Below are 26242 nucleotides of genomic sequence, written 5' to 3'. Positions count from 1 at the left end.
TGTGCATGAGCCCACATTGAACTGCACTGAATAGGTATGAAACTGGAGAGTTTTCCTTTCATTTGGTGCAGATTTCACATTTCTATAGTCTTTTGTTGCTTTCCTGTGACTGGTCAAAAGTGCACCATGACTTTACAGACACACTGTATATGGACAATTGTATGATCTAATATACATACATACATACATACATACATACATATAAAAGTATGTATATGCATATATAAACTCATTCCAGAGTTCAACTTTTATTTTAGTTGATAAATCATCCTGATAGCTTCCTGATTAACAACAACAAAAAATTTAAATAGTATATCTTGGATTGGATATATTTTATTTTATTTAAAAATATTTTTCATCTTAACAACTTAGCCCAGTGAAAAATGGTCGACAACTAATAAGCTTTGAAAAGCCCCTAAGCCTCAGATGAGAATGTATCTCCAGCTGACACCTTGATTTTGGCCATTTGAGACTTTGTTAAAGGCTAAACTGTAAACCTTCAAAATTCAGATATTAAAACCCTAGCTATCAGTACATTAGAATGTGACTGTATTTGGAGATAGGGCTTTGAAAGAGCTAATTAACTTAAAATGAGGCTGTTGGGGTGGGAACTAATCCAACATGAGTGGTGTTCTTATAAGATGAGGTAATTTGGACATAGCAAGAGTCACCAGGGAGGTACATGCTCAGAGAAAAAGCCATGTAAGGACACAGAGAAGGGAAGTTATAAATAAAAGCTGCCAACATCTTGATCATGGGCTTCTAGTCTCTAGAAGTATGAGAAAATAAATTTCCCTGTTTTAAGTTATCCAGTCTATGGTATTTCTTTATGACCATCTTAATAAACTCATACAGACCATAAGTAGAGAACTCAGTTGAGCCTTGCCTGGACTTAGAACCTGTGAAAACTAAGACATAATTAAAGGGTGCTACTCATAGCCACTAAGTTTGCAGTGATTTGTTCTGCAGTGATACCGAATTAATAAAACATAGAAGTACAACCCTCCTCTTTTAGGTCTTATGGCTTAATAGATCATAAAAAGTCAACAAACTATTATTAATATCAACCCCTAGGACACAAATAAACAAATGAGATTTGACAATATTATCTCACACATCTAACACAACTAATACTAGCAAATTGAGATTTGGACTGTATTATATATATATATATATATATATATATATATATATATATATATGCTTACAAAAGACAAGCAAATATAGAAGTTAATTACTAATTAACTTTGTATACAAAAACATAACATCAATAGGTCAATATGTAGTCATTTCTCCTTTAATAAAATGAGAGAGCAGATTCATAAAATCTGTATTGTTTCAGCTCTAAAATTCTACCTTGTTTTTTTTTTTTATATGGCATTTTATTAGTTAAATTCTCTTAACCATTATTCAGCATATTATGCATATTCAGTATAGGAATATGCATAGTATTCAGTATAGGAATATGCATAGTATTCACAATGTTGACCTTGAGGCATTGAAGGTTATTCCATTTCTTTTAAATTATCATAGAAACATAAAAATTATATACAGTGAATTTATACATGTGCAAGTGATATTAAAAAATCTTTGTTTAAGTATATTGGATAATTTAATTAAATAATATATGTAATTTTGTAATTATACTGAATAATAAGGAAATGTCTATAGTTGTAATTACTTTTTTTTTTTTTACAGAGACAGAGAGAGAGTCAGAGAGAGGGATAGATAGGGACAGTCAGGAACAGAGAGAGATGAGAAGCATCAATCATCAGTTTTTCGTTGCAACACCTTAGTTGTTTATTGATTGCTTTCTCATATGTGCCTTGACCATGGGCCTTCAGCAGACCGAGTAACCCCTTGCTAGGGCCAGCAACCTTGGGTCCAGCTGGTGAGCTTTGCTCAAACCAGATGAGCCTGCGCTAAAACTGGCGACCCTGAGATCTCAAACCTGGGTCCTCCGCATCCCAGTCTGATGTTCCATCCACTGCACCACCACCTGGTCAGGCTATAGTTGTAATTACTTACCAACAAAAAATATCTTAAAGAGAAAAGACTAGCATATTTTGAAAGACTGTATCTACTCCATTCAAGCCACTCTACATACATTCTCTCATTCTAACTACAATCATCAGAGGTAACTGAAAACTACAGACAAAGAGTATTAGGCACTTAAGTGGGTTAGGGAATGTGCTGATAGCTTTGCTTTTCAATCCTGTCAATAATCATATGGTTTTGGTATCACTAATATCTCACTGCTCAGATGAGGAAACCAAGTCTTAGAGAATTTCAGTTATGTTTCATTGGTGTTAAGTGGTTATCTGTGTATTGCATCTATCTCTAATTACAAAAATCATGATCTTATTGAAAACTTCAAGTATCTGCATTTGATGTTTGAAAACTACAGAATCTATAAAATATAGTCATAGACATGCATGCCAGACATTCAGAGTTTGGTACCAAGAAAAACAAACATCTCAAACAGTTGATGACTTGCTTCAAAGTTGAGGAGGAAATTGACGCCATTGCTCTGCCTTTGAGAAGGAAGTTCAGAAGGAAGGCATGCCGTGCTCACCACATGATGCGTCTCACTATGATGAGCTTACTGCAGCTCATCAATAAAAGTTCTGTGAGTTTCCACACCAGTTATGTGGAGGCTCAAGGGTTCAGAAAGCCACCAGGAAATATTAAAGACACCTACTATGTGTAAGTCAGACCAACTGCTGTGTGTGCAAAGACTATAAAGTCTGTCCTTGGAATCTGAGTTTTTTCGTGGAGCACTTTTCAAATTATCTCATTTCTTTCTTTTGTTTGAAAAGAGTAATACAGATACAGTTCTACAGAATTCATTTTTTCTTTAAAATTTATGAAGTTTTACCAACCAGAGGTGTTTGAATGGAAGGTCATCCTGTGAAAGAAATAATTATTCCCTTGAAAGATTGTTTTTAAAAAATTCTTAAAAGCTCATTGAGTACTAGTTTCTCTCTAAAGAAATTACGCTCCTAAAACTTATAAATTCAAATGCAGTACAGCAGATTCCCAGACATTTAAAGGCCCATTAGGTTATCAAGCCTGTCCTTCTGTAGCCTACTTTAAATTCTCTCTGCAAGGTGATTAAAAGTAACATTTAAGAAGAGGTTAGTTGACAAGTAATTATTTAGCACCCACAGGGTGCAAAGCTCTATACAAAATGCTCGAAATTAAAGCCTTTAAAGTTACATAGTGAGAAGGAAGACAATAATGTCTTTTTCTCTGAGCATAGGAAGAATAGTCAGTCTTATTTTCTCCCATATTTTGGAAAGATAGACTGTCAAAAATTATGCAGAAAGTTAATAATAACTTATATTTTTACAATCTTCTCTTTGTCAAATTTCTTTTGCATTTTGTTGCAGGATCAAAACACTCTTTCTATGGAATACAGAATGCATTATGCATTACGCATTATGGTTCCATATTTCAAATGAAGAAACTGAGGATCAGAATAACTTATAAATGCATACATCTGGAGAAATGTCCTAGATTCATGTCTGGTCTCTTCTCCTCCTTTAAATCTTTGTAGATGATACAACGTGATAGTACTCAGGAATTTGCAGGAGCAATGAGAGTCTCACTTGCCTTTGGAAACTGTTCTTGGACATACAGTGTGTCTGTAAAGTCATGGTGTACTTTTGACCAGTCACAGGAAAGCAACAAAAGATGATAGAAATGTGAAATCTGCACCAAATGAAAGGAAAACTCTCCAGTTTCATACCTATTCAGTGCAGTTCAATGTGCACTCATGCACAGTTTTTAGGGCTCTTTAGGTAGCTATCCCATATAGCTTCTACAGACTCGTCACTAACTGATGGCCTACCAAAACGGGGTTTCTCCACCAAACTGCTGGTTTGCTTCAACTGCTTATTCCACCGAGTAATGTTATTCCTATGTGGTGGCACTTTGTTATAAACACGCCAACATTCATGTTGTACTTTGGTCACAGATTCATATTTAGTGAGCCGCAGAACACACTGAACTTTCCTCTGTACCATCCACATCTCGACTGGCATGGCCGTGGGCTGCTCCACTGTATACACAATGTTACGTCATCATCTGTGCGTGCGCACATGCTGCCACATCATCCTACAGAAACTGGGAGGGTTTTCCTTTTATTTGGTGCAGATTTCACATTTTATCATCTTTTGTTGCTTTCCTGTGACCAGTCAAAAGTGCACCATGACTTTACGGACACACTGTATTTCTGAAGCCATGCTCTACATGCATTGAACTGGGTCATTTGTTTCTGCTCTGTGGTTCAACAATGCCTTGTTAATAGTCTTGCTATATCACCAGTCACCCTTGCTCTTTATGTTACAATCTTATGCAACAGCGTATGCACTGCATGTATATGAAATGTGCAACATGTAATAGCCTCCACACTGTACTTGCCTTCAGTATTGCTTCTTTCCGATCCATTCTTTCATCTTTGATGCAGCCAGGGATGGATTTTAAAATGCAAATTGGACTCTCAAACTCTTCTGCCTAAGTGTTTAATGGCATCCAGGGGATTTTAAGATAAAAATCAAAATCTTAAAGAGTCCTTCAAGGGTCTCCTTTGTCTGACCCTGCTGGTCCCTCTATCCTCATCTCGCATCCCTCCTTCCTGCCGCATTCTTTTTCTTAGGATTCCAAGAAAGCAAGTACTTTCCCTGGACAGAAATCCAGAATCCATAATATCCCACTCAAGATCTTAGTGCAGATCATCCTGACTCAAACTTCATCTTGCTGACGTTCACAGAAAGAGATGGCATCTCTATGTTAAGTGACTTTAACACTGCATTTTTTTAAAGTGTTGATCACTGCAGATAAATGATGAGATTTATGTGATTAAATTCAGGATAAACCACCAGACTACCAGGTCAGGAATCGCCTTTTTATGTTTTGCTCACTATTGCCTCTCAGTGTCTAGCATAGGGCGTAAAGCCTCATTAAGGTTTCAATAAATATTGTGTGAATATTTAAAAAAATTTTTTTTGACTACTACGACTTTCAATCCAATTGCGATGCAAGTTACACAAGGTCATAAATGGTCTGTTTTTCCTCTCAGCACAATTCATGGTGTTCAGCACGTTGAAAATGCTGAACAGACATTTGTTTAATGACTAAAATATTGTTGAAGGCATTTTCCACAAATAACACTCCAGTAAAACCTATCAGGAAAGGGCATGTGGCAAACTTGTTTAAGCTACATTCCTGCTAATGGGTACTATTTTTTGTGTGGTTGCTTCTTTATGTGTTTATTCCTATTGTTTTGAAACATGAAATTATCTTTATTTCAGATAATCAATTTCCTATAGCTCATTAACCCTATACTTTCTACCATAAACTTAATCTGCATAGTTTAGTTTATTTGACAATAAAATAGGGAAATACACATATGCCACACATATGTTATATTGTAGAAATTGAAAAACTATAGAGAAAGTGGCCTTGCAGATGCCACCACTGTGAACCTTTGGACCATGTCTCTTCTGAAGTGTTTGCAGACAAAGTTCCGAAAACAGCAGAAAACGTTCATGGTCTGAACACAGGGGAGAAAGGATTTGGTTATGAAGGTTTCTTCTTTCACAGAATTATTCCAGGATTTATGTTCCAGGGTGGTGACTTCACATGCCATAAAAGCACAGGCTTCATGTGCGTCTAGGCGTAGAAGTTTGATGGTGAGAATTTCATCCTGACACATACAGGTCCTAGCATCTTGTCCATGGCAAATGCTGAAATGAACACAAATGGTTCCCAGTTTTTTATCTGCACTGCCAAGACTAAGTGGTTGGATGGCAATGATATAGTCTTCAGGAGGTAAAAGACAGAATGGATATTGTAAGAGCCATGGGGTACTTTGGGTCCAGGAATGTTAAGACCAGCAAGAAGACCACCAATGTTGACTGTGGGCAACTTTAATAAATTTGACTTGTGTTTATCTTAATCACCAGGCCATTCCTTCTGTAATTAAGGAGAGCACCCCTTTACCCCCATCTGCTTAGAGTGGTCCATAATCTTCTTGCTCTCGTTGCAGTTCATTGGGTTTCGTACTTTCCTTACCCCATTTAAGTCTAGCTAGATCGCAGAGTTAAGTTTATGATTATGACATAAAAACTAAATAAACAAGAAGCACTTATGGACAAGGAGAATAACTTCAATGTATTAATTAATTCTGTTTATTATATTGTCTTTGAAATAGCATAATTAAACTTAGCTCTGAATTTATTGATGAATGAGACAAGAAAAAAAGGCATAATAAATTCAGACTCATTTTAATGACCACATTTAAATACTTATCTTGTACCCAATTAATCCTTTATGAAATGTTGTGATATTTAAATACTAAGTTCATTTTTTTTTTACAGGGACAGAGAGTCAGAGAGTGGGATAGATAGGGACGGACAGACAGGAAGGCAGAGAGATAAGTAGCATCAATCATCAGCCTTTCGTTGCGACACCTTAGTTGTTCATTGATTGCTTTCTCATATGTGCCTTGACCACGAGCCTTCAGCAGACTGAGTAATCCCTTGCTCGAGCCAGCGACCTTGGGTCCAAGCTGATGAGCTTTTTGCTCAAGCCAGATGAGCCTGTGCTCAAGCTGGCAACCTCAGGGTCTTGAACCTGGGTCCTTGGCATCCCATTTCGATGCTCCATCCACTGTGCCACTCCGTGGTCAGGCAAATACTAAGTTCTTTATTCATAATTTCTCTCTTTCCATTGACTTTCTCCCAGAAATTAGGACTTTTGTTCTACTCATACGCAAAATACTAAACTAGAAGTAATTATCAAGATCTATTAGTACCATTAAAAACTGTTTTATTGAGAAATAGATTTATTTCTTTATAAGTTAACTTAGCATTGCTTTCCACAAGTATAACATTTACCAGATAACCTTATAATTATGTTTTGGATCATGATCTTTATTCAAAGATTTTTAACCTAGCTAGAAAGTATAACTTAGTCTTTATGGACTAAGTGTCCTAAGCTACATTTTGACTTGCTTGTCTCAGTTTCACAGCCTTTCTTTCTATATTCTCACTCAAAATTAAACTAATCTGTTCTCCAAGGAGATTTAAACCCTCGGATCCCAATCTCCCCCCCTATATTCAAGTTATTTTTATAATAAGATGTTATGAGAGGTGAGACACTTTCTAAGTTTTACATGTTCTAAAAAGAAATTCAAAGTTTTTCTTGGAAAAATTGGATATAAAGGAGGTCCAAGAAAAAGGAGAAATAAACAATCTGTAAGGACGTTATTTAGTTGAAAGGTGTTCTCCTCCAAAATTATGTCAACTCAAAAAATTGTAAATATTATGACTTATTTGAAAATTGAGTTTTTGCTGATATAATCAAGTTAAGACGAGGTTATGGTGGGTTCTAATACAGTGACTGGTAAATTCTGTACACACCAGTGTTCTTATACAAGGAAGGAAAGTTGGGTGCTGATACATACAGAGAAAAGATGATCATGAGAAAACAAAGGCAGAGATTACAGGTAGGATTCCACAAACTAAGGGCCACCAAGGAGGCTCAGTGACACCTCAAACAAGAAATTTCAGTGAGAACCAGGTCTGGCCAACACCTAGATTTCAGGCTTCTGACTTTCAGAAGTGGGAGAGAATACCTTTGTTTATTTTAATCCACCTGTTTGTGGTACCTTGTTATAATTTAGGCTTTAGGAAACTACTAAAAGAAGCAACAAGTAGAAATTGTGCATTCTTTCATTTCTATAACCTAAATTTCAAGACAAGAAAAAATTGTCAGGGACACCGGGTTCTTCACAATCTCCACACAGGAGAAAGATCACTAAAAATTAAAAAAAGGGTGTAAGACCTAAAAAAAAAAAAAAATTGACTTAAAAATTTTTTTTTAAAAAGTGGATCTTAGAAGTTGTTTCTTGGATTAATAATAATATCTCACAATTGTGTATCACTTTTGACTAATTTGACCCTTGAGGCTGCCCTTAGATGTAGATAAAGCAGATAATAAAAGTCTCAAGTGGCCAACGAAGAAACTTAAGTTTAGAGAGATGTAAATGACTTGGCTGAGTTATTCAACAAATCAAAATAAAAGCCTAAACTGGAACCTAGGTTTCCTCACTCAATGTTTTATTTTTATGGTTCCGCTATGATTCTCATAAGTAGGTATGCCTAGCTTATGATTATCTGACAAGATATTTGACCTTCTGTATAAAATTTGGTACCAGTAGCCCTCTGGGATGAGTTGCTTAACCAGAGGGGCATTCGTGAGGCTACAGAAGGAGGGGGAGATCCCATACCTTCTGTCAACTAACTCATATCAAGTATCTGTTATAAAACGTACTTGAGAGCACTAGAAAATGTATGTGGGCTGGGAATTAGATCCCTAAGACAGGCAGAGGGCATGAGGAAATGAGAATTTAAAAGAAATGAAAGAATGGAGTCCAAGAGTTGCTGAAAGTGCTCTTGGGAATATGATTTATGGCATGAGACATAAAAGGCCCGTAACAAATAATGGAGTGCAGAACAGTGGCTAGCAACTGTCAGGCCCCAGGAAAGTACCAGGTTAGAAACAGAAGAATCCCTTGAGGAATGAAATAAATAAGACATAAGCAAAACTCTTTTCAAGGGAATTCTGATTCAACAGACTCAGAGTCCTTTAAGGGGTTCTGATGCCTAAGAATGTTTTGGCATTAAAGGTGCAAAAGAGGTAAGGTTGTATCTTTTCTAACCAGAGGTACTCAGTAGTCAAACTCTTCTGCTCCCCTCACTATCTATCCATGAATACCTAATATTCCTACAATCCAGGGCCCAACAAATGGCATATTTATAATATAAAATAATGGGGAAACTCAGGCTGAAAATTAACTGATTCCTCTCACATCAGTTACAGAGGTAAACAGAAACAAAAAACATCTGCTTGTTTTGCACAATTTCTTTCCCAACCTTTAGTCTCCTTTCCACTAGGACATAGAGGATATAGGATGGTATTCTTAGTTTTACCTGAAATTAAATAGTCAGTCAATTGACAAAATTATAAAGCAGGAAATATGTAGAACCTGCCCTTGACCCCTTTTAGTACAGTTCTTCTAGCAAAGCCCTCTCTTTCCTGTTGGTGTGGGGGACTCAATGGGCAGGCAAAGCAAATACAAAGGACACAATATTGCAGGATCAGTGAATTGGCTCACATAGGAAACAAAATACTGTTGGCCTTTGGATTTAACTGGATATATGGAAGAGTTTTATTATTTTATTCTGAATTATAGATGACAGAGGTGTCATAATCTTTTCATTTTCTTGGCTTTTAAATATCTTAAGCCTGTTCTTTATGTTCTGTTAGCGGTTATCCACCATGTCTTCTGGATCTTTCTCTCTTTCTTCAACTACTATTTATGTGTTCAAAATATGTTCCCTCATTCAAAAATTAAGTTTGCCTTGAATAAGATTTAATAAACTAATGTACTGGGAACAAATGTCATGGGAGCAAACTCTTCCAGGGATGTCGGCTCTATACATGAGCCTGTCCTCTTCCCAACCCCAGGACTTTAAGCATAAGTGGCAGGAGCCATTTCTCATGCCCTGATGCTTTCAAAGTTCTCACAAATTATAAAGGAAGACAGCTGTCCATCTTAGCTAGTATTAAACCCACTTCTACCTGTTCCAACAACAAAAAAAGTATCTCTCTTCCATCACTTTTTTCAATTTTTTAGTTTTTCCCTTTTGCTAATGAGCTGCCTTTAGCTGTATGTTGGTCTTACAGATGCTTAAATTGCTCCAGTTGAAGCTATTGGCTACGTTCAGAATGCTTACCCTCCTTCAATATTGCCTTTCCCAGGATTTGAAGTGATTTGGTAGGAGTTCAAATGATGATCTAGGGATTTGAAAATCTCCGAGAAAGTCCTAATGCTTTTTGATATTCATCAGAGCTTGTGGTCGGCAAAGCCTATCTCTCTTGTTATTTCTGTAGTATCCACAATCACATTGGAAACCAGAATAAAATATCTTGTAGATTTTCATCACCTCTGGCTGCTTGTCCCAGTTAGAACAAGAAAACAAATGACAGGAGGTTTAAATTGGTATTACAACACTCAAAAGGTGCTTGGCATGGATTACAGAGACAGTTTTTACTCTTTTTTTCTTTGCCTTCATTGAATTACACGCACATATACATGGAGCAATGTGGCTTTGCAATCAAGGAGGAAAGCAGTTAACTTCTAACTGTTGCATGGACTGAAAATCACTGTAAATATTCATAAAAGACTGAATCTGAATCCTAGATCTTTGAGTTTTGGAATCTGTCCAAGAGAGAGTTAGCAGTAGAGCAATAGGTAATACTCTAATGATGGCTAATTAGCCCCTGCTTTGGAATTTCAGTTCCCATAGGATGTTTCCAATGATTATTTTCCACTACCATTACCTGCAGAAGCTTGTATAACTTGAAGGGCTGAATGTGAGGAAACCAGCTCTTACCAGACTCTCTGATTTTATTATTATCAATGTGTGTTTTATAAAAGAAATAAAGCAATTTTTCCTAGCTCAGACTTGAGAGAATATAACAAGGTGTTTTAAATACGGACACGGAGGCACTCTCCAACACACACATAATTGAAAATAGTTAACAAATTTCACCAAGAAACAGTCTTCTGTATAAAGATTGGATAGCCTAACACGTTTGAAAGGCAGGCGTATTTTGTCCAGTTTATACAATAGAATTTGCATCTTTAGATTGAGACAGGCCAAGCTAGTTAACCAGAGACCCTATAATTTACAGTAGCTGTCTTTAATGAGGCCACTGAGACATTTGGGAATGTATGCAGAAAGCAGGGAGAGTAAAAGTGGTTCCATAATAGAAAACAGAGGTTTCTAAATGTAGTTTGGGGAGACAGAGAAGGGCATAGTAAAAATTAGCATAACAGCCACGTCTATAGATGCATGCTTTACTTCTAAGCTTTCATTAAATCAAATACTAAGTGGCAATTACAGAAGTACAATAGGCACATTCAGGCTCTGACAACTCTTAACCTGTCTGGGCTTTGTAAACTATTTGTCCCAGCTCACATGATGTCCCCATCACATGAGGTGACTGTTACACCATAGGCTTGAATGCCCCGTAGAACAATCTAGAGTTTTCTGAATGGCTCATTTATTTTGAGGTAATTCAAGACAACTCTATTGAGGCATCCAGTATTCAATGTGTGTTTAAATAGATTCCTAGGTCCTGAAAAGCATAAACTTATGCAATGTACAGGTTTTCATTTGTTTCCAGGGAAGTAGGGGCTTACATCCTAACTCAGAACTGTTCGATTGGGGGCACGCACCACATAGGATAATGGGCACAGGGAAGCCTGAAGCTGTAAATATTTATGACACAATGGGGATCAGAGACTCCAGCACTAAGAAATTGAAAAATAGGCCAACCAAATCAATTGGCAGCATTAACAATTCATGTTTTACTTTTCTGGTTAGCACTGCCATAGGGTTCAATGTTAACTTACTTCAAGCAATTATTAAAATATTTCATAAACTTATAGGGTTGATCAACAATTACGTTTGTACTAACCAATTTGGAAACTGAGACTGGGACAGGAAACTAACTTGTTGTAGAGTTAGCCCTAAATTTCTTAGAGGTAAAAAAAAAACAAAAACAATTAATTGGCGTGCAAAATTTCTCTCGCCGGGTCACAAATCACCAAGATGTTTCTGCTCTTTGTCCCTTTTACCCAAATTTGATCGTACTGTTTTTAAAAAGAGGAGGGGTCAGGGCACACTGAATAGTGTTCACAGTGACCTTTAAAGAGGTCCTCCTCAGGAAAGGGACTTTTCCTAGAGTGGCTATTTTAGATGTCTAGACATAATCTGAGACATGCTGGGAGGGTGCAGAGGTGAGTTTGGGGGACAGAAAACGAGTGATATCACTAGTTGGTCTGAAGTAGGGATTGAGGTGCATACATGCCTTTATGTCTCAGACCCTGACAGCATAACCTTCACACACCCCTTCCCTTCTACATGAATCTGACAGGCTCTTCTGTTGTGAATTCTTGTCTCATTAAGGCGATCCTTTGTGATATGTCCAACAATGTTTGGCCAAGATAAAATTCTTTGAAAATTGAATAAAGCTATGAAAAGAAGAGGCTGGAAATTGGATGAAAGCTCTGCCACCTTTTAAAAGTTCCTGGGCTCCAAATAGATCTCTCCACCCTTCCTATCATCCCAAACCCAGGGGCTGAGTTTTTTTCCTATATATGTCTCAGTTACGCTCCAATCCCACCCAGTTTAATTCGGCCCAGCCGTTGAGCACTTATTTAATACGTAGTGCTGTATGCATTGGCGGAATTCAGGCAGTGTAGTGAGGGAAGATATGAGAGGGTTTACAAAGTAATTATATAACAATGCTCCAGGGGGACCTGTAAGAACCATATGAATCAAATAAAAGCAATATAAATAATTACCAATATGTGTGTATGCTTATGTACCTATATTTATATACACACAGAATATTTCTTTGATGATCCAATGGATAGATAATAAAGTCCTCTGGATGAGACCATTTTCAACTCGGCAGAAGCACAGCAGCTGGAGCTGTAGAGTTCTAGAACTGGCTCCAGGCCTCCTGCTCTTGTACCAAAGATCAGGTTGCCTTTTCTCCCTGAGAGTGAGCTATTGCTGTCCACCTTCCCACTGCACACTCTCCAAATCTAGGCCTCTCGTCTTAGGAGTCTTACCTTGTTTCTTTTTATTTTTATGTTCCATCAGAAATGACCTGGTTTTTTAAAGCTTATAGAGCTTTAACACTTTTTTCAAACATATACAATATATGAAGGGGAAAATCAGCCCCTCCACCATCATGTTGTTTCAAAAATTTCAATTCATGGCCAACTTGTTTCATCTCAACCCCCCCCCCCCCCCGTTCATGTCCCAATTCCTCAGATTCACTTGTAGCAATTCTCAGACCATTCATCATTTCATCCAGACAAGACACTGTATCAGTGAATGTTTTAGAAAATGAATATTTTGAAATAAAACTGCCGTTATTTCACCTATACTTAACAGTAATTCCTTGCAACCGTATTTATTAATAAACTGTTATTTTAAATCTTGTTTGATTGTATCAGAATTAAAATAAGGGTGATGTATTCCATTTGATGGTTGATATACATACATATCTTGTTTCTTTTTAAAAATCTGTCTCTCCTTCTTTTCCTTATTTATTTGTTAAAGATACTGTTTTCTTCTGTTTCTCACCATCGAGAGTTCTCAATGTCTTATTTTGTATTTACTTTGAAAATACATCTAGAAGCTTGATCAATTTCAGGTTTGAGTTTTTTGGAAAGAGCAGTCATGCTATGTTTGGCTGCTCTTTTGTGATGTTAGCCGTAAGTACTGATTATTAGTTACCTAAATTCATTATGTCAATAAGAGTTACTAAGTGATGCAATTATCATTCTAATGTCCCTTTTTTATCTATTAGCTTGTCTAATTACCTTGAAAAAATCTCCTTCTTTCAACCAATTTCTTACTCTGGGATAGCATATACTATATATAGAAAAGATAAGGCTAAATGTTTGATCAGGGGCCCTTTTCTCTTTCTTACCAGTTTATGAAATAATGAATTAATGTGCTTGCATCTTTCTATGGTAACAACTAAGATGTTGAATTTGTTTTGTATTTATCTTTATAAAAAAAAAAAAAAAGGAGCCAAGAGACACATTTGGGTTTAGCCATATCTCCCGGGATCTTGGTTCCTTTCCTGGGAAACGATATTGAGAGGCCACAATCTACTGCTGGTGATGCTAATAACCTTGGAGATTTTAGGTGTTTTCAGTAGTCAGAAAGTACGTAATTTTAAAAACACATTATGACTGATACAGAGTTTTACTTAACCATATAAATGATATCTGTATCTCACATTTTTTACATTTCCAGAGCTCTCATTTTTCAAAGATTTGAATAATTCTGCATTTCTATTAATTCAACGTTCACATATAACCATCTCAGAATAACATGACCGCCACTTCCACCATGGATATGACTACTAAAAACAACAATCCTATAAGACGCATCGTGTCTTCTTATTCGACTCAAGCAACTATAGGAAAATACTAAGAGTAGGTGGTTCAAACAACAAGAATTTATTTTCTCACAGTTCAGGAGGCTGGGATGTCCAAGATCAGGCTGTAGGCACTGGTGAGTGCCGCCTTCCTGTCTCACAGTCACCTCACTTGTGGTTCCATGCAGAGAGCTCTGGTGTCTCTTCCTCTTCTCATTAAGCACTAATACTGCCACAAGGACCCTACCCTTGTGACCTCGTCTAAGTCTAATCATCTCCCAAAAGCCCCATCTCCAACTACTGTCATGCTGTGAGTTGGAGAGTCAATGTAAAAATTGGGGGTGGGGGAGTGGGATAGAGGAGCACAGCTCAATGCATTAAAAATGGATACATTACTATATTTTAAAGTCACTTGGAATAGATTCTCTGTTATGCCAGCAACTCAAAATATGTATAGGTGGCCTGACCTGTGGTGGCGCAGTGGATAAAGCGTCGACCTGGAAATGCTGAGGTCGCCGGTTCGAAACTCTGGGCTTGCCTGGTCAAGGCACATATGGGAGTTGATGCTTCCAGCTCCTCCCCCCTGTCTCTTTCTCTCCTCTCTCTCTTCTCTCTAAAAATGAATAAACTAAAAAATTAAATTAAAAAAAATATGTATAGGCATATTATTTAATGTTGCTTTAGATATTTAGAAAATGTCATTTCTTTGTGTTTTGTAATTTTGTAGAATATCTCCATAAATCCCAACTGAATACTACGAAAATAGATATCACCACAGAAGATTGTTTTCCTTTGTTCCCTCAACACTATTTCTTCCAGCCGCATAAAAAGCCATTAAAATTTGCATTGCTTATCCTTTAAAAAAGCATACATAAGAGTCATATCTTTAGGACCTATTTTCAATCTACCAAGTTGGACTATCCCAGAGTGAGGCCACGGGATTCTGACGTACATCTCTGGTTATAAACCTTTCCCTCTTCCTCAATTATCTCATCCCTTCCATGCTGTCAGCTATAACTCAAAAGCTAGTGACTCTAAAATCTCTTGTTAACTTCTAATCTCTTCTGGAAACAGATAATTGGAAACCATAACCAGATAATAATTTTTCTTATTTTATGATATTCATAAAGTAGTGTAATTAAGGATATCTAACTACCTATTCTGACACATTTTACAGGTCTCTGATTCTTTTTTTCCCCTTAAATTCTATATCTATCTTGAAGCTACTTCAAAATTATTCTTCAAGGTCCGTTTATTTCTACTGTCATAACCTTTGTCTGGACCAAGCTTTCTCCAGCTCAGCACTATTGACCTTTTGGACTAGATGACTCTTTGTCACAAGGGGTTTTCTTTTCTTGTACGTTGTAGCATTCCTGGCCTCTGCTCACAAGACGTTGGTGTCAACTCTTTTGTTATGACAAGAAAAATGTCTTTCAACATTAACAGATGTTCCCATGTGTGAGAAGGTGGTGAAGAGGGGTAGATGGGGAATCTCTCTCAGTTGAGAACCACTGGTTTAAACCTTCATCATCTAACTCATACCCTACTAAAAACCCTCATGCTTGGTATCTCTCCCTTCTTCTAATATCCTAAACTTTCCATATTGCTGTTAAAGTTACCCTTTATGTTACAAAGTCTGTTCTTATAACTGCTACGCTTTAATTTTTTTTGTGTGTGTACTAGAAATACACAAATTTCATAGTAGGCTATAAAGTGTTCACTGAGAATCCTTTCTGCCATCATTGTCTGTGTCTCACCTCCCAACTTCACTCTACATAGTTTCATTCTTTATTCTGGGATAGATAGCTAATTTATTCCACTTTTCTAAATCTTCCATTTATTTTTTTCATTCCTATGCACACATACTTTTTCTTCAGTGATGGGTCTCTTTTCTTAAGATGGAAAACCCCTAATCACTCTTTAGAACTTTCTCAAAACTTGTTTAATGAGTGAAGTTTTCCTGTCACCCAATATCTCAACTGTAACACCAAACATATTATGTCATAATTCTTTGTTTATACTCTCTCTCCATCAATTTTCAAGCAACTCCTGGAAATGGCTGAGTTTATTCACAGTGCTTAGCATGGTGCACAGAAGAGGTATCCACGTGTCTCTTTACCTATACCCTCCCTAAGTATTTCTATGTTAGTAGAAATAGAAAAAGAACTTCAGCAATGAAGTCATTCTTTTGTAGTTTGTAGGCTTTGGGGCTTAAGGGGTGATTGACTGACTGCATGTGAGCAGAAAAGTACAATAAAAGAAACAAAGATACCCAAAACACGACTTTCGTGGTTACTCTTAACTTTCAAATGCATTTTATTACTGCTAGAATTTGAAATAAAAGTTAGTAGTCCTTAACATAAGAAAATGACACCCTTGGCATTTCCAAAACCGAATGCAGAAGGCTCCTGTGGTGTCAGCAGGGGTCTGTTTCTCCTGACAGCATAGCCTCTGATCTGTAACCACAGCCTCATCACTCACCTGGGCCTTTCAGGCCTGGCCACCATCTATTGTCCGACGGATGCCGTTGCAATGATTCCAAAAAGAGAACCAGGTTAATATTGAGAGATTGGTTCTGCTAGACCATCTGGAGAGAGATTCATATTTGATGTAAGGGGATTAAGTGACCAGAAAGACATAGAGAAGTAGAGAAAAATAAGTTCTATTTGAGTTCCTTGTCAAGCTGCCTATGGAAAAAAAAATAAAGGTACATCTGTAAAATTTAGAAACAAAACTAAAAGAAATACAGATTGATTATTGGTTAAGAACTATTTTTCTTTATGAAAGTTTATCCTTACATTTAGCCTTTACTATTCTAGGTAGGGTGTTATACATCCTGCCTTCTACATAAAATAGGAAGAAAAGGAATGAAAGTTAACATGAACTGAATAAAGACAGTTTATATGCCACAACAATGTTGCAGAGTATGCATAATCTCTACTTTATTTTATTTTATTTGGAAAACAAGATTGTGTGAGGTCAAGACTGTGCTTATGGACATAATACTACTGGGTTTTGATGTAAAATATCACGTGATGTTTTCTGACTCTAAAGTCTTACATTTTTGTTACCTCTTACATTCTCCTGTATTTGTCACTTAAGGGACTTAAAAGTAGTCCATTATTTCTGTCCTGCTGTGGGTTAGTACATAGGCCAGTGTTCACTGTCACATGAGTAAGCAATTCCCCTTCAGTTGATTCATTGTTCTTCATACATAGCTGCAGTTAGGAGAAGCAGGTGAAAGATTACTCAAAAAAAAAAAAAAAAGATTTAGTACTTGTTACCAACTATGAGATAATTAAAATGAATGAAGAAACTCCAGTTTAAATACAAATACCTTAGGAATGGCTAAGTCTAAAGTAATTATGTTCAGTGTAAATGAAGTTGGATTTTGGATTACAATATTTTTGCTCTGAGTAAAGCAGAGGGACATTTATATTAAGGACTGGATTCAATCCTTACAAATCCTTTCATAGTTCTGCCAGTGAGACCAGGCAATGCAGAGCCAACATTGTACAAAAGAGCAGAGAATCTGAAATCCATCCCAGAGAGACAATTCTGACATTGGGGCTTGAGAAGGTGAATTTCAATAGTGTGCAGGGAGTACTTTCACCCTCCCTGTCTAATGAGAAAGGTGGATGAGAAGATGTAAGGTGAAAGGAGAAAATGTAACATGAAAGAAACTGAAGACCAATATTTCATTTTTATTTTTTCTAGAAGTTTAATGAAAACAAATATTAGAGTATCACTAAAAGCCACCTCATGTCATATGAAGGTATTCGCTATGGCCACCTCCCCGTCTTCCTCTCTGCCAGTAGCCCACTTCACTGGTAGCACGTCTATGACTATTTACCTAAAATTGTTTCACTAACATTGTTAGTCTTCTCCACATATCAGAGTTACCTTAAATGCTTGTGAAAATTGTAGATTCCTAAAACTACCTCCCCCTGAATCAGACTATCTGTAAAGAACCCCAGGAGTCTGCTTTTAGTAAGCTTCCCTGCTGGTTCTAGCATACAAAACTATTACAGAGACACTAATTCAGTTGAGATATTCTCTGGGTTATTTCTAGCTCCATTATTTCCTGTCTGCGGTGCAGCTCTCGGGCATGTATATGTGGTCCAGAGTTAGTCTCATTGGACTATGCCTTTAGGAAACGTGGGAGGTCTGAAAAACTCCACTGGCCATATTTACAGGGAAGATTATTTTATACCTATGGAGGTCTAAAGTGAACTTAGAAATAGTTACTCATATTAAGATTTAAGCATGCTCATTAAATTCGCAGGTAATCGCCACACCATCGCAAGGGGAAGAACATCCAGAAAATATATAGAATAATTCCACCTTGAGGAGGGCCAGGGAAACTCTAAGGACCAGGGTACATAGTGGAGCCTAGATTTGGGGTATCTATGGAGGTGGACGCAAGATCTACTCCTGGTACAGACTCCTTTGTACTTATTCACACACACACATGTACACGCACATGCACACATTATGTGTAGTAATAAAAACTGATTTAATTACCTACTTTTTATAAAAGTACAAACAGAGCCTCAGAAACAAATCTACTTTCTCAGAAATATTTTACTGCCAAAAATAAGAGCCCTGCCCTGGCCAGTCGGCTCGATAGTAGAACGTCAGCCTGGCGTGCAGGAGTCCCAGGTTCGATTCCCCACCAGGACACAGAAGAGAGGTGCCCATCTGCTTCTCCACCCCTCCACCTCTCCTTCCTCTCTGTCTCTCTTTTCCCCTCCCACAGCCAATGCTCCACTGGAGCAAAGTTGGCCCGGGTGCTGAGGATGGCTCTATGGCCTCTGCCTCAGGCACTAGAAAGGCTCTGGTTACAACAGAGCGACACCCCAGATGGGCAGAGCATCGCCCCCTGGTGGGCATGCTGGGTGGATCCCGGTCGGGAGAGTGCGGGAGTCTGTCTGACTGCCTCCCCGTTTCCAACTTCAGAAAAATACAAAAAAAATAAAAAATAATAAAAAATAAGAGCCCGAGTTTAGTGCCTTTTCCATATAAACACCATGATTTCACACAATTGAACAATAGTATTTCTGTTTGATTTTGATATCGATCTTCCTTCCTGATGATGCCCGGCATGCTATGACCTTTGGAATGCATTACCTAGAAGACCAATGTCTCTCAGAAACTGCAGTGTATTTGTAAGAACATCAGTTCCTTGTTACATGACATTTGGGGAAAAAACACATTTAATCCACCAGAAATAATAAGAATAATACCACATCTTGTGATCATTTGGTAGGCTCAACAATAGTGTTCTAGGGAATAATTCTTCTTTGATTCGCTCAGAATTTAAATTTGTTAAAAGTCCCATTGAATCATAATTAATGCTACAAAAGCAAATTTAACAAGAGCTCTGGGGGCAGCATTTAAAATATACAGTAGCTAATTAACTATAACTGTATAATTTACAAACTCATCTATTGGAGACTTAAAACTCTGTAGTAGATAACCATTTATTGCAAGAAGTACCTGTTCGATCATAAAATTCTTTTCAGTCATTTGCTCATATTTTAAAACTCGTTATAGTTAAATAATGTGTTTAATACAGAATTTTCCCCTTAAAATGACAAGAAAAGACATTTAAGGTTTGATAAATGTTATTTTATGATAAGTGAAAATTAAAACTGACTGAGTATATAATATACTTATAAAAATCAAGCATTTAAGGTTTTATCCAGTAACTGCCAGTCTCTCCCAGGGTGGAAAAGCTCCAAGATTTAATGATACCAGTAGGCACACAAACACACACACACACACACACACACAAATATATGTTCAAATAATGATTCAAATGTTCAAATAATGATTCTGCCTGTTACATGCCAAAAGCCACTATACTGAAAGATGCCCATCCTATTTGTGTGTATCTGTGTGTGGTTGTGTGGTTGTGTGTATGTGTTCCAGTTGCTCATTGTCATGTCATTTTCAGCACTTGAGAGCAAGTATTCTGCCTGTTTCATCTTGGTGGCCATGACTCCTAATTTATGCCTACTTACTCATGTTCAATAATCATATGCTGTTAGATAGACTAGTTCTCAATGTGGCAGTTAGTACAAATTTGGTGCTCAAAGGTCATAGGAAAGCAGAAAGAGTTGATGTAGCAGTGGCCATGGATAGGCAAATTGCTACATAAAGACATAAGCTTCTAGGACCTACCCTAACTTGACTGTATCAAACTTATTTTCCTTAATTCAAAAAAATATTGATCTATTGAGCTTATAGGATGTATAAAGGTCCTGGCTGAAGGGTACTACATGTGTCACTTAATTGGAATCTCAGAAAAAGCCTTGTATAGAAAGTATAACATTTCCAATTTTATGGATAAAGACACTTATATTCAGAGGGGATAAGCAATTTATCCAAGGTCAAAATCACTTAATTTAGGGGGAAAAATGACAGCAAGAGAAATTATGATTACACGGCCAGCCCACAGCTCTTTTTACAGTCCATCAATTCCTCCGCTTTATGGTAGCATGACATTTTTAGGCGATAGTTCTAAAAGGAGAGGTCAAAGAAGAGCTGACAATAAAGCAACCTGAGGTTTTTAAATTCCGTCTGACATCTACTGATTGTTCTCCCAGATCCGAAGCATATTCTTATGAGTGAAGTTAACTTGTTAGTTCCCTGATACACTTCCTCTCATCCTGCTGAGCAAATTTTCCTGTTACTTCTGATTCCTTTCAAACTGGAACCCCTACCCTGACCCCTCCCATGATCTCTATCCATTTCCCTGAGTCTGATCCATTTCTGCAAATTGGACGATTTGCTAGTTTTTTTTTTTTTTTTTTTTTTTTTTTTACCAACTACAATGTATTTAGCCTTTGCAACTCCAGGGGAAGACTAAAAGTCCTTTTTCTTAGAAACAGAAACGAAAACAAAACAGAGCACTTGACAAATGCTACAGTTTCATCTCAACATCCAGGTAATTCTGATCCTTCCTCTAGACTTTCTGCTCATTTGCATGCCTTTCTGCTTCCTTCTTCACTTCTCTGTTCTCCTTAATATTTCACACATAACCAGGGTGCTTCAGTTCCATTTTTTCCCTTTTATTTCATATTGATGTCTTCTTTTTTCTGTACTATTCTCAACAGCTTAAATTATTCAGATTTGACAGCAAAGATCATGGTACCAGGGAACTGGTTAATAATATAAGTTTATCCCTTGAAAAGATTTTCCTGAAGTAGAACTGTACTATTAATGGTAAGAATAGTGGAGTGTTGTTGGCGATGATCTAATTATCAACAAACATTGGTATTGTGATTCGCTATGTGCCTGGTAATTTACTAGGTATTTGAAAGGCATGATTTCTCTTCAGTTTCACAATAACTTTCCCAGAGATAAGACCTCTGTTTTTTTAAATGTGGAAAATGTAGCTGAAAAATGTGAACTGCCCAAGATGACATAGCAGAGTCAGGATTCAAAACTATGTTTATCTAAATCTAAACACAGAGCTATTAGCCCCTGAAAGCTGGCTTCTTGCTTTCCGTATCTCTCTCTACCCTCGTACTCATCCTTATTTTACTGGAGAAAAGTAAATCCTGCATGATGTTAATAACATGTCTAAGACCACACAGCTATTTACTACATAATAAGACCGAGATATCACTGTGCCTGCCTTAATCTTTCCATGACAGGAGGTGAAAACAATGTGGAAAGGGTGACCCACGGAAGTATGGTTGTCTATATAAATTTAGGATATGTTGCAATAAAAAATCATAAATTCCCTAAGACAATCTAGCCTTGGTTCAGAGAAATGACTTTTATCACTCCCTAGAGCCGCTTTTCTCCACACGCTCCCTCAGTCGCCCTAGCTAACCTGCGGAATCAGCCATTCCAATGCTGGCTGCCCTGCCTGAGTGTCTTTTACCAGCTAGCTGAGTGCTTAAGTCACACACCTGCCAGACATGGTAATAGGCAAAGCTCCTTTGGGGAAACCAACAGGAGATGTGTGAAAGATTGCAGAGACTCACAAGGCTCTAAATTGTCTTCTGTCACAGCGAATCAGCCTCCTCTCCCAGGAACAGATAATACATGACCCCAGGAAGAGACTGCAGAGTGTCACACTACAAATATGACATTGCAGTCATAGTATTTAAAGACCTATCTCGGTTGTAGCATTTCCACTTGGTCTTTTGTCCATAGGACCATGGTAAAACAACTTGCTGTATGTAGGATATAGCAAGCTAGAAAAATGGCAACTGCCTTAATAACAATAGGTCACTGATGAGGAGTCTGGGGATTGTCAGGAATTGGGCTGCTCTCAAAGAACAATAAGATCAAGAAACCATTCTATAGTGAGACCAAAAGGCAGTAGGTCTTGCCTGACCAGGCGGTGGCACAGTGGATAGAGCGTCAGACTGGGATGTGGAGGACCCAGGTTCGAGACCCTGAGGTCGCCAGCCTGAGCACAGGCTCATCTGGTTTGAGCAAAGGTCACCAACTTGAGCCCAACGTCGCTGGCTTGAGCAAAGGGTCACTCAATCTCCTGTAGGCCCTTGGTCAAGGTACATATGAGAAATCAATCAATGAACAACTAAGGAGCTGCAACAGGCCCGGTTGGCTCAGCGGTAGAGCGTCAGCCTGGCGTGCGGGGGATCCGGGTTCAATTCTCGGCCAGGGCACATAGGAGAAGCGCCCATTTGCTTCTCCACCCCCCCTCCTTCCTCTCTGTCTCTCTCTTCCCCTCCCGCAGCCAAGGCTCCATTGGAGCAAAGATGGCCCGGGCGCTGGGGATGGCTCCTTGGCCTCTGCCCCAGGTGCTAGAGTGGCTCTGGTCGTGGCAGAGCGACGCCCTGGAGGGGCAGAGCATCGCCCCCTGGTGGGCAGAGCATTGCCCTTGGTGGGCGTGCCGGGTGGATCCCGGTCGGGTGCATGCGGGAGTCTGTCTGACTGTCTCTCCCTGTTTCCAGCTTCAGAAAAATACAAAAAAAAAAAAACCCAAAAAACAAAAAAAAGGAGCTGCAACAAGGAATTGATGTTTCTCATCTCTCTCTGTTCCTGCCTGTCTGTCCCTCTCTCTGACTCTCTTGGTCTCTGCCACAAAAAAAAAAAAAAAAGGCAGTAGGTTTTAGGTTTAATTTTTTTAAAAAAATAAAAAAAATTGTAATTTACTTGTTTTCTACTGAGACTCGATCATTTTCTTATGATGCTAAATTAAAGTATAATGAAGATTAACAGAGCAATGGAGGATCTTAAATTCAGTAAAGGGCTGGTGTGGCACTTTAAATATTAAGATGTCTTAAGACCCTGAGAAGAATGCTTATTCTGTCTGAATCTTAGTTTCCCTATCTGTTGAAACGAAGAATAAAAAAAAATACTGTTTTCTGTTGAGTTTAAGGAATTGTCCTTTAAAACAACCTGTGCTTTTTGGTGTTTAAAATGCTCAACTCAAGTTTGGGCAATTCTGAATTACTATAGTCACTATGGTTATAAACATGGGTACTAATGACACCTGCATAGGTTGTGATAGAACACTGGGCCACTTACTTTTTTGGTAAATGACCTAGGACTAGGTATGGAACCCCTCTGCCTCCATTTCTTTATAAAATGAAACTACTACTAGTAGATATTACACAAAGTTGTTATAAAGATTAAGGAAATTAATATGTATAAAATACTCAGAATAGTCTCTGGAAAAACCATGGAAGTGCTTCTGAAATAAATGTGAGTCTTTGCTAATTTGTGGAAAATAACCTAGAGTCCTTGTTACACTGAGTTCAGGAGACTTGCTTGGAAACTGCCATGAACCATGGACCATGGACTCTTCAACACCCTGCTCACTTAACTCATTTTTGTAACTGCCTGATACTCACTTGATACCCTGCAAGTGTTTGAGTTGTGGCTCTTGCCTGCTCTGTTATACTCCCCAAAGACAATCCATTTTAACTAAGAGAACTGTGTCAATTTGCCTCACATGAGAAAAACAAAGGCTCTTGTACGTTTACAGTTTCTTGAAGTGGTGGTATTCCCCAGTCGTAACTTGGCATCTCATTGGCTGACAGTGGAGTAAGTCCTGCTCATATCTATCTTGCTTTCACTGGGCACTAGGAGTAAGACTATTAGTACCCATCCACATGCCCATGAAGGTGGTAGGAAGGATACTGGTAGAAGGAAATGGATAAAGAAGAAACTGAGGCAGAATATCTGATTGTTAGAGCTTATTTGTAATAGCCTGGTTGAAAAATCATAATATCACTTCTTTTATAACATTCACCACCTGCTGGAGTCTGTCCCGAGTGTTTTTATATGTTGATCTTGACAAGCTCTATGAGGTAGGCATCATTAGTGTCCTTGCTGGACAGATGAATAAACTCAATAAGAAACCTTAAGGGGCCAAAGTCACACTACTGATAAAAAGTAAACCAAAGTTTAGAACTCAGGAATTCTGGTTACGTACACGTGCACTCGCGCGCACACACACACACACACACACAAAGACACAGAACAAGACAGAACTTAATAGATAAAATGAATACCTTGGTGAAGTCAATATTCTTAGTGTCACCAACTTGGCTTGTACCCAGATGCTCTTCTGATCACCTCTGTGTCTCTTTCAAGACACTTACTCTTTTTGAGTTTCTCTGACTGTAGAAATGAATGAATGAATGAATGTGTGTGTGTGTGTGTGTGTGTGAACTGCCTGACTTGTGATTACTTTGAGAATTTAAACAAAGTTTTGAAATGCACAATAAATGTTCAAATAACTTTCTGCTAGGACAATAATAACAATAAAGATATTTCTGAGTTAATGTAACTATGATGTCAAGTTTCTAAAGCAATGTTCAGCTCTTAGCTAGTTATCAATATATGTTCATTTCACTCCTGAAATGATGTGCTCACTATCCTCAGGACAGAAATATTTCTAGACAAGATTACAGAATAACTTGAGGAAAGCAGAATAAAACTCTCGAGGGAAGAAAAACAGTTGAGAATGGAAGAAAGAATCACTTCTCCAGAGAAAGCCCTTCTGCAGTAGAGATATTAAAGAGAAGACTTAGTCATTCACAATTAGTGGTTACAAACAAATCTTTTCAGGGTGACATCATATTGAAGTCAGTATCTCTTATCTCTTAATAGGTTTATATTCTTTTCAAACTATTAATTTCTGTTCTTTTCAGGTTTGAGAAAATTGGAATGCTAATACTGAATAGAGAAACCAAGCCCAGATAACTGTCATACCCTGAGGTGAGGCTTCCAGGCCCAATTAATAGCCCAGCTGTCCTCAATTTTCTTGGAATCAATGACCAAGTAATGTCCATTGTCCTCTAAATTCCTTTAGGAAATGGTCTCACTATTTAATAGTGATTTGATGTTCATTGACCACCTCCTGTTCTTGGTGACAATGACAATCCTGTGTCCAAAGGAGATGCCAGTAATCTTATTTTTTATTTATTTTTTTGTATTTTTCCAAAGCTGGAAACGGGAGGCAGTCAGACAGACTCCCGCATGCGCCTGACCGGGATCCACCCAGCATGCCCACCAGGAGGCAATGCTCTGCCCATCTTGGGGTGTTGCTCTGTTATGACCAGAGCCATTCTAGCACCTGAGGCAGAAAGGCCATAGAGCCATCCTCAGCGCCCGGGCAAACTTTGCTCCATTGGAGCCTTGGCTGCGGGAGGGGAAGAGAGAGACAGAGAGGAAGGAGAGGGGGAGGATTGGAGAAGTAGATGGGCGTTTCTTCTGTGTGCCCTGGCTGGGAATAGAACCCGGGACCCCTGTGCGCCAGGCCGACACTCTACCACTGAGCCAGCCAGCCAGGGCCAGTAATCCTATTTTGATATGCCACGTAGAAAAGTGAGCCACATACTCTTTTCTGAAGAAGTGACAAATCAAATCAGTTAATCAGAACTTAACTAATAAGATTTTATATTTAAAAAATAGATTTTGTTTCAGCAATTAACATTTAGAAATTAGAGCAGAGTTCTCTGCATAAAATCTCGTAATGCTGAAATCCAGATGTCAACCAGGCTGTGGTTCCTTTCTAATGCTTGAGATTCTCTTCCAAGCTCCTGTGGTTTTTGCCAGTTCCTTTGGCTACAGACCTGAGGCTGCTACTTTGCTCCTAGCTGTCAGCTGGTGGGTGTGTTCAGTTCTTAGGAGTTTCTCACAGTTCCTTGGGGAAGTCTCACCTAGAATCTTTCCCAGGTACTCTCTCAGTATAGAAAACTCA

At 38.1% G+C, this 26242-nt stretch overlaps 1 pseudogene; it reads left to right on the top strand.

Moving 5' to 3' along the window:
* The first annotated feature begins 5623 nt into the window (after window positions 1-5623).
* On the top strand, window positions 5624-5937 carry LOC136335048 (peptidyl-prolyl cis-trans isomerase A pseudogene; annotated as a pseudogene).
* The last annotated feature ends 20305 nt before the right edge of the window (window positions 5938-26242 follow it).

This window comes from Saccopteryx bilineata, chromosome 4 (assembly GCF_036850765.1).
Source record: "Saccopteryx bilineata isolate mSacBil1 chromosome 4, mSacBil1_pri_phased_curated, whole genome shotgun sequence".
Taxonomy (NCBI): domain Eukaryota; kingdom Metazoa; phylum Chordata; class Mammalia; order Chiroptera; family Emballonuridae; genus Saccopteryx; species Saccopteryx bilineata.
The sequence above is the reverse complement of the archived record's forward strand: the minus strand, read 5'-3'. Positions and strand labels throughout refer to the sequence as shown.